Source organism: Arachis stenosperma, chromosome 10 (genome assembly GCF_014773155.1).
Source record: "Arachis stenosperma cultivar V10309 chromosome 10, arast.V10309.gnm1.PFL2, whole genome shotgun sequence".
NCBI classification, from domain to species: Eukaryota; Viridiplantae; Streptophyta; class Magnoliopsida; order Fabales; family Fabaceae; genus Arachis; species Arachis stenosperma.
The window spans coordinates 87,500,793-87,509,515 of NC_080386.1; the positions used below are offsets into that span (position 1 = coordinate 87,500,793).

General features: G+C 40.1%; 1 non-coding gene across 1 annotated transcript; it reads right to left on the reverse strand.

Moving 5' to 3' along the window:
• Window positions 1-1,104: 1,104 nt before the first annotated feature.
• LOC130958871 (small nucleolar RNA R71) lies at window positions 1,105-1,208 on the reverse strand. The gene has a single exon (XR_009077975.1). It is a non-coding gene; the product is annotated as a small nucleolar RNA R71 (small nucleolar RNA).
• Between the last annotated feature and the right edge of the window lie 7,515 nt (window positions 1,209-8,723).

An 8,723-nucleotide genomic window follows, 5' to 3' on the forward strand; every position in this document is an offset into this window, starting at 1 on the left:
CTTATCTTGTAGTTTCTTGTTAGTGAAGTAAATAATTTCAAAATTTTTGAATTAAATCTTTTTATCTTTTATTTTATCTCTTTCAAAAATTTTATTTTTCTTCAAAATTTGATTTCAAAAAAAAATCTTATCTAACTTACTATCTTCTTATCTTTTTCAATTTTAATTTTAAATCTTTCTCAATCAACTAACTAACTTCTTGTTTGTGTCTTATCTTTTTCAAAACCACCTAACTACTTTTCCCTCTCTAATTTTCGAAAATATCTCATCCCTTTTTCAAAAGTTCTTTTTAATTAATTAATTGTTTTATGTTTTAATTTTAATTACATTTTATCTCTAATTTTCGAAAATTACTAACCACTTTTTCAAAATTATTTTCGAAATCTCCCTCCTCTTTTCTTCTTCTATTTAATTATTTAATTACTAACACTTCTCTTCACCTCTCTTCATCCAAAAATCCGAATCTCCTTCTTCATTCTTCTACCCCCTTCTTTTTCTACTAACATAAAGGAATCTCTATACTGTGACATAGAGGATTCCTCTTTCTTTTCTTGTTTTCTTCTCTTTCATATAAGCAGGAACAAGGATAAAGGCACTCTTGTTGAAATTGATCCAGAACCTGAAAGGACTCTGAAGAGAAAATTAAGAGAAGCTAAATTACAACAATCCAGAAACAACCTTTCAGAAATTTTCGAACAAGAGAAGGAGATGGCAGCCGAAAATAATAATAACGCAAGGAGAATGCTTGGTGACTTCACAAAGCCAACGTCCAAGTTTAATGGAAGAAGCATCTCCATTCCTGCCATTGGAGCCAATAACTTTGAGCTTAAGCCTCAACTAGTTGCTTTAATGCAACAAAACTGCAAGTTTTATGGACTTCCATCTGAAGATCCTTATCAGTTTTTAACTGAGTTCTTGCAGATCTGTGAGACTGTAAAGACGAATGGAGTTGATCCTGAAGTCTACAGACTCATGCTTTTCCCTTTTACTGTAAGAGACAGAGCTAGAGTATGGTTGGATTCACAACCCAAGGATAGCCTGGACTCATGGGATAAGCTTGTCACTGCATTCTTAGATAAATTCTTTCCTTCTCAAAAGCTGAGCAAGCTGAGAGTGGATGTTCAAACCTTCAAACAAAAAGATGGTGAATCCTTCTATGAAGCTTGGGAAAGATACAAGCAGCTGACCAAAAGATGTCCATCTGACATGTTTTCAGAATGGACCATATTAGATATATTCTATTATGGTCTCTCTGAATTTTCGAAAATGTCATTGGATCATTCTGCAGGTGAATCTATTCACCTGAAGAAAACGCCTGAAGAGGCTCAAGAACTCATTGACATGGTTGCAAACAACCAATTCATGTACACTTCTGAGAGGAATTCCGTGAACAATGGGATATCTCAGAAGAAAGGAGTTCTTGAAATTGATACTCTGAATGCCATATTGGCTCAGAACAAAGTGTTGACTCAACAGGTCAACATGATCTCTCAAAATCTGAATGGATTGCAACATGCATCCAACAGTACTAGAGAGGCAGCTTCTGAAGAAGCTTATGATCCTGAGAACCCTGCCATGGCAGAGGTTAATTACATGGGTGAACCTTATGGAAACACCTATAACTCATCATGGAGAAATCATCCAAATTTCTCATGGAAGGATCAACAAAAACCTCAACAAGGTTTTAACAATGATGGACGCAACAGACTGAATAATAGTAAGCCATATCCATCATCTTCTCAGCAACAGACAGAGAATTCTAAACAAAACACTTCTAATTTAGCCAATGTAGTCTCTGATCTGTCAAAGGCCACTTTTAGTTTCATGAATGAAACAAGATCCTCCATTAGAAATCTGGAGGCACAAGTGGGCCAGCTGAGTAAGAAAGTCATTGAAACTCCTCCCAGTATTCTCCCAAGCAATACAGAAGAGAATCCAAAAGGAGAGTGCAAAGCCATTGACATAGTCAATATGGCCGAATGCACAAGGGAGGAAGAGGACGAAATCCTAGTGAGAAAGACCTCCTGGGACGTCCCTCAAACAAGAAGGAGTTTCCTATTAAGGATCCAAAGGAATCTGAGGCTCATACAGAGACCATAGAGATTCCATTAAATCTCCTTCTGCCATTCATGAGCTCTGAAGACTATTCTTCCTCAGAAGAGGATGAAGATGTAACTGGAGAGCAAGTTGCTCAATACTTAGGAGCTATCATGAAACTGAATGCCAAGTTATTTGGTAATGAAACTTGGGAAGGTGAACCTCCATTGCTCATTAATGAACTGGATACTTGGATTCAGAAAATTCTACCTCAAAAGAAACAAGATCCTGGCAAGTTCTTAATACCCTGTACCATAGGCACCATGATCTTTGAAAAGGCTCTATGTGATCTGGGGTCAGGGATAAATCTAATGCCACTCTCTGTAATGGAGAAGCTGGGAATCATTGAGGTACAACCTGCCTTGTTCTCATTACAATTGGCAGACAAGTCATTGAGACAAGCTTATGGATTAGTAGAGGACGTGCTAGTAAAGGTTGAAGGCCTTTACATCCCTGCTGATTTCATAATCTTAGACACTAGGAAGGAAGAGGATGATTGCATCATCCTTGAAAGACCTTTCCTAGCCACAGCAGGAGCTGTGATAGATGTCAACAGAGGAGAGTTAGTCCTTCAATTGAATGGAGAATACCTTGTGTTTAAGGCACATGGCCATCCCTCTGTGACAGAAGAGAGTAAGCATGAAGAGCTTCTCTCAGTTCAGAGTCAAGAAGAGCCCACACAGTCAAACTCTAAGTTTGGTGTTGTGAGGCCACAACCAAACTCTAAGTTTGGTGTTAAGATCCCATATCCAAACTCTAAGTTTGGTGTGGACAACTATACAACATTGACCTGATCACCTTGTGGCTCCATGAGAGCCACTGTCAAGCTATTGACATTAAAGAAGCGCTTGTTGGGAGGCAACCTAATTTTATTTATCTAATTCCTATTTTATTCTATTTTATTGTTATTTTGTGTTTTATTAGGTACATGATCATGAGGAGTCACGAAAAAAAATCAAAAAAATTAAAAACAGAGTCAAAAACAGAAGAAAAAAATTTTCACCCTGGAGGACGCACAGGCTGGCGTTCAACGCCAGTAAGATGCATCTGGCTGGCGTTCAACGCCAGAACAGAGCACCATTCTGGCGCTGAACGCCAGAAACAAGCAACATCCTGGCGCTGAACGCCAGGAATGTGCCTAGAGGAGACAAACTGGCGCTGAACGCCAGAAACAAGTATGAAACTGGCGTTCAATGCCAGAAACATGCATTACATGGGCGTTGAACGCCCAGAACATGCACCAATGGGCGTTTGAACGCCAGAATGATGCATGAAGGCATTTTACATGCCTATATGGTGAAGGAATGGTATTTGTTTACACCTCAGGATCCTGTGGACCCCACAGGAACACCTCAGGATCTGTGGACCCCACAGGATCCCCACCTACCATATTCCCACCATACCTTTTAATCCTAATCACACTCTCCTAATCCTAAATCTCATTCTTCCTACTCCCCATGTCACACTTCCCAACACCCATCACCAATCACCTCAATTCCTCTCCCTATAAATACCCTCCCCTTCTACTTCATTTTCACACAACACAACCCCTTCTTCTCCCACATAGCCGAACCTACCTCTCTTCCTCTCTACCATATTTTCTTCTTCTTCTTCTACTCTTCTTTTCTTTTGCTCGAGGACGAGCAAAATTTTAAGTTTGGTGTGGTAAAAAGCTTAAGCTTTTTGTTTTTCCATTACCAATGGCACCTAAGGCCGGAGTATCCTCTAGAAAAGGGAAAGGGAAGACAAAAGCTTCCACCTCCGAGTCATGGGAGATGGAAAGATTCATCTCCAAGAGCCATCAAGACCACTTCTATGATGTTGTGGCAAAGAAGAAGGTGATCCCTGAGGTCCCTTTCAAGCTCAAGAAGAATGAGTATCCGAAGATCCGACATGAAGTTCAAAGAAGAGGTTGGGAAGTCTTAACCAACCCCATACAACAAGTCGGAATCTTAATGGTTCAAGAGTTCTATGCCAATGCATGGATCACTAGGAACCATGACCAAGGTATGAACCCAAGCCCAAAGAATTATCTCACAATGGTTAGGGGGAAATACTTGGATTTCAGTCCGGAAAATGTAAGGTTGGCATTCCACTTGCCTATGATGCAAGGTGATGAACGCCCCTACACTAGAAGGGTCAATTTTGATCAAAGATTGGACCAAGTCCTTATGGACATTTGTGTGGAAGGAGCTCAGTGGAGAATAGATTCCAAAGGCAAGCCAGTTCAACTAAGAAGACTGGATCTCAAGCCTGTGGCTAGAGGATGGTTGGAGTTCATTCAACGCTCTATCATTCCTACTAGCAACCGATCTGAAGTTACTGTGGATCGGGACATCATGATTCATAGCATCATGATTGGAGAGGAAGTAGAAGTTCATGAGGTCATCTCCAATGAACTCTACAAAATAGCCGACAAGCCCTCACCTATGGCACGGCTAGCCTTCCCTCACCTTATTTGCCATCTATGTTACTCAGCTGGAGTTATCATAGAAGGAGATGTCTCTATTGAAGAAGACAAGCCCATCACCAAGAAAAGGATGGAGCAAGCTAGAGAAGCTCCTCACGGCCCTCAAGAAGTACATGAGGAAGCTCATCATCAACAAATTCCTGAGATGCCTCAAGGAATGCAGTTTCCTCCAAACAACTATTGGGAGCAACTCAACACCTCTTTAGAAGGATTGAGTCACAATGTGGAACAATTAAGGGTGGAACATCATGAGCACTCAATCATTCTCCAAGAAATAAGAGAAGATCAAAGAGCAATGAGGGAGGAGCAACAAAGGCAAGGAAGGGACATAGAAGAGCTAAAGAACATCATTGGTCCTTCAAGAAGAAGACGCCACTAGAGGTGGATTCATTCCTTGTTCTTTGTTTCTTTCTGTTACCCGGTTTTTATATTGTGTTTATCTATGTTTTGTGTCTTTATTTCATGATCATTAGTATGTAACCATGCCTTAAAGCTATGAATAAAATCCATTACTCCTTCACCTCTCTTAAAAGAAAAATGTTTTAATTCAAAAGAACAAGAAGTACATAAATTTCGAAAATAGCTCTTGAATTTAATTTAATTATATTGATGTGGTGACAATAATTTTTGTTTTCTGAATGAATGCTTGAACAGTGCATATGTCTTTTGATCTTGTTGTTTATGAATGTTAAAATTGTTGGCTCTTGAAAGAATGATGAACAAAGAAAAATGTTATTGATGATCTGAAAAATCATGAAATTGATTCTTGAAGCAAGAAAAAGCAGAAAAAAAAATGGCGAAAAAAAAGAGTATATAGAAAAAGAAGGAGCAGTAGAAAAAGCCAATAGCCTAGCCCTTAAAACCAAAAGGCAAGGGTAAAAAGGATCCAAGGCTTTGAGCATCAATGGATAGGAGGGCCCAAGGAAATAAAATCCAGGCCTTAGCGGCTAAATCAAGCTGTCCCTAACCATGTGCTTGTGTCATGAAGGTCCAAGCAAAAAGCTTGAGACTAAGTGGTTAAAGTCGTGATCCAAGGCAAAAGAGTGTGCTTAAGAGCTCTGGATACCACTGACTGGGGACTCTAGCAAAGCTGAGTCACAATATGAAAAGGTTCACCGAGTTATGTGTCTGTGGCATTTATGTATCCGGTGGTAATACTGGAAAACAAATTGCTTAGGGCCACGGCCAAGACTCATAAGTAGCTGTGTTCAAGAATCAACATGCTTAACTAGGAAAGTCAATAACACTATCCGAAATTCTAAGTTCCTAGAGAAGCCAATCATTCTAAACTTCAAAGGAAAAAGTGAGATGCCAAAACTGTTCAGAAGCAAAAAGCTACAAGTCCCGCTCATCTAATTATAATTAATATTCATTGATATTCTGGAATTTATAGTATATTCTCTTCTTTTTATCCTATTTGATTTTCAGTTGCTTGGGGACAAGCAACAATTTAAGTTTGGTGTTGTGATGAGCGGATAATTTATACGCTTTTTGGCATCGTTTTTAGGTAGTTTTTAGTAAGTTCAAGCTACTTTTAGGGATGTTTTCATTAGTTTTTATGTTAAATTCACATTTCTGGACTTTACTATGAGTTTGTGTGTTTTTCTGTGATTTCAGGTAAATTCTGACTGAAATTGAGGGATTTGAGCAAAACTCTGAAAAAGGCTGACAAAAGGACTGCTGATGCTGTTGGAATCTGACCTCCCTGCACTCGAAATGGATTTTTTGGAGCTACAGAACTCCAAATGGCGCGCTCTCAACGTCGTTGGAAAGTAGACATCCAGAGCTTTCCACCAATATATAATAGTCCATACTTTATTCGGAAATTGACGACGTAACTTGGCGTTGAACGCCAAGTTCATGCTGCTGTCTGGAGTTAAACGCCAGAAAAACGTCATGATCCGGAGTTGAACGCCCAAAACACGTCATAACTTGGAGTTCAACTCCAAGAGAAGCCTCAACTCGTGGATTGATCAAGCTCAGCCCAAGCATACACCAAGTGGGCCCCGGAAGTGGATTTATGCATCAATTACTTACTCATGTAAACCCTAGGAGCTAGTTTATTATAAATAGAACATTTAACTAATGTATTTTGACATCTTTTGATCACTTTAGATCTTAGGATCAGAGCTTTGAACGCATAGTTCTTAGACTATGGGGGCTGCCCATTCGGCCATGCCTGAACCTTTTACTTATGTATTTTCAACGGTGGAGTTTCTGCACACCATAGATTAAGGGTGTGGAGCTCTGCTGTACCTCAAGTATTAATGCAATTCTATTTTCTTTTATTCAAATCTCTCTTATTCTTATTCCAAGATATTCATTCGCACCCAAGAACATGATGAATGTGATGATTAGATAACCTTCATTATCATTCTCACTTATGAACGCACGTGATTGACAACCACTTCCGTTCTACATGCAACCGAGCTTGAATGTGTATCTCTTAGATTCCCCAACAGAATCTTCGTGGTATAAGCTAGATAGATGGCGGCATTTATGAGGATCCGAAAAGTCTCACCTTGTCTGTGGTATTCCGAGTAGGATCCTGGGAATCCGGAAAGTCTAACCTTGTCTGTGGTATTCCGAGTAGGATTCCGGTAATGAATGACTGTGACGTGCTTCAGACTTGCAAGTGCTGGGCGTGATGACAAACGTAAAAGAATCAAGGGATTCTATTCCAGTAGGCGCAGGAACCAACCAGTGATTAGCCGTGCTGTGACAGAGCGCGTGAGCGTAGTTTTCACTGCGAGGATGGGATGTAGCCATCAACCATGGGTGATGCCTCCAGACGATTAGCCATACGAGTGACAGCCGCAGAGGACCATTTTCCCGAGAGGATTGAAAGTAGCCACCGCTGATGGTGAACCCCTATACACAGCTTGCCATGGAAAGGAGTAAGAAGGATTGAGTAGAAGCAGTAGGAGAGCAGGCGTCCTTGAGCCATACAGCATCTCCATATGCTTATCTGAAATTCCCACCAATGAATCTGCATAAGTATCTCTATCCTATTTTATTTTCTGTTTATTTTTATTAATCATATTTGATTTTCTAAATTCCATAATTTTATCCTCCTGACTGGGATTTACAAGATGACCATAGCTTGCTTCATACCAACAATCTCTGTGGGATCGACCCTTACTCACGTAAGGTTTATTACTTGGACGACCCAGTACACTTGCTGGTTAGTTGAATGGAGTTGTGAATTCAACCAGTGCCATAATAATGATTTCACTCAAAATAGTTAGAACATTGATCACAATTGATCCATTGTTCTCTCGTGCCAATTTCAAGTTCCATAATTTTACAAGGAGTGCAACTTAAAGAATAAGGATCACAATTTCGTCCACCAGCCGTCCAAAAAGCAGTAGTATTCATGACCTGCTAGTCTCTCTAGCATCTGGTCTATGAATGGTAAAGGAAAATGATCCTTTCTGGTGACTGTATTGAGCCTTCTGTAATCAATACACATGCGCCACCCTGTAACTGTTCTTGTAGGAACCAGTTCATTCTTTTCATTATGAACCACTGTCATGCCTCCCTTCTTAGGGACAACGTGGACAGGGCTCACCCAGGGGCTATCAGAAATAGGATAAATAATCCCAGCCTCTAGTAACTTAGTGACCTCTTTCTGCACCACCTCCTTCATGGCTGGATTTAGCCGCCTTTGTGGTTGAACCACTGGCTTAGCATCATCCTCCAATAGGATCTTGTGCATGCATCTTGCTGGGCTAATGCCCTTAAGATCACTTATGGACCACCCAAGAGCTGTCTTGTGTGTCCTTAGCACTTGAATTAGTGCTTCCTCTTCCTGTGGATTTAAAGCAGAGCTTATGATCACTGGAAAAGTGTCACCTTCTCCCAGAAATGCATATTTCAGGGATGGTGGTAGTGGCTTGAGCTCCGGTTTAGGAGGCTTATCTTCTTCTTGAGGAATTTTCAGAATTTCTTTTATTTCCTTTAGTTCCTCCAGATCAGGCTGAACATCTTTAAAGATGTCCTCTAGCTCTGATTCAAGACTTTCAGTCATATTGACCTCCTCCACCAAAGAGTCAATAATATTAGTGCTCATGCAGTCATTTGATGTGTCTGGATGCTGCATAGTGACAAATGAATTTTTGCCGGTATAGAAATTATCAAGTGATCAATCGTAGTA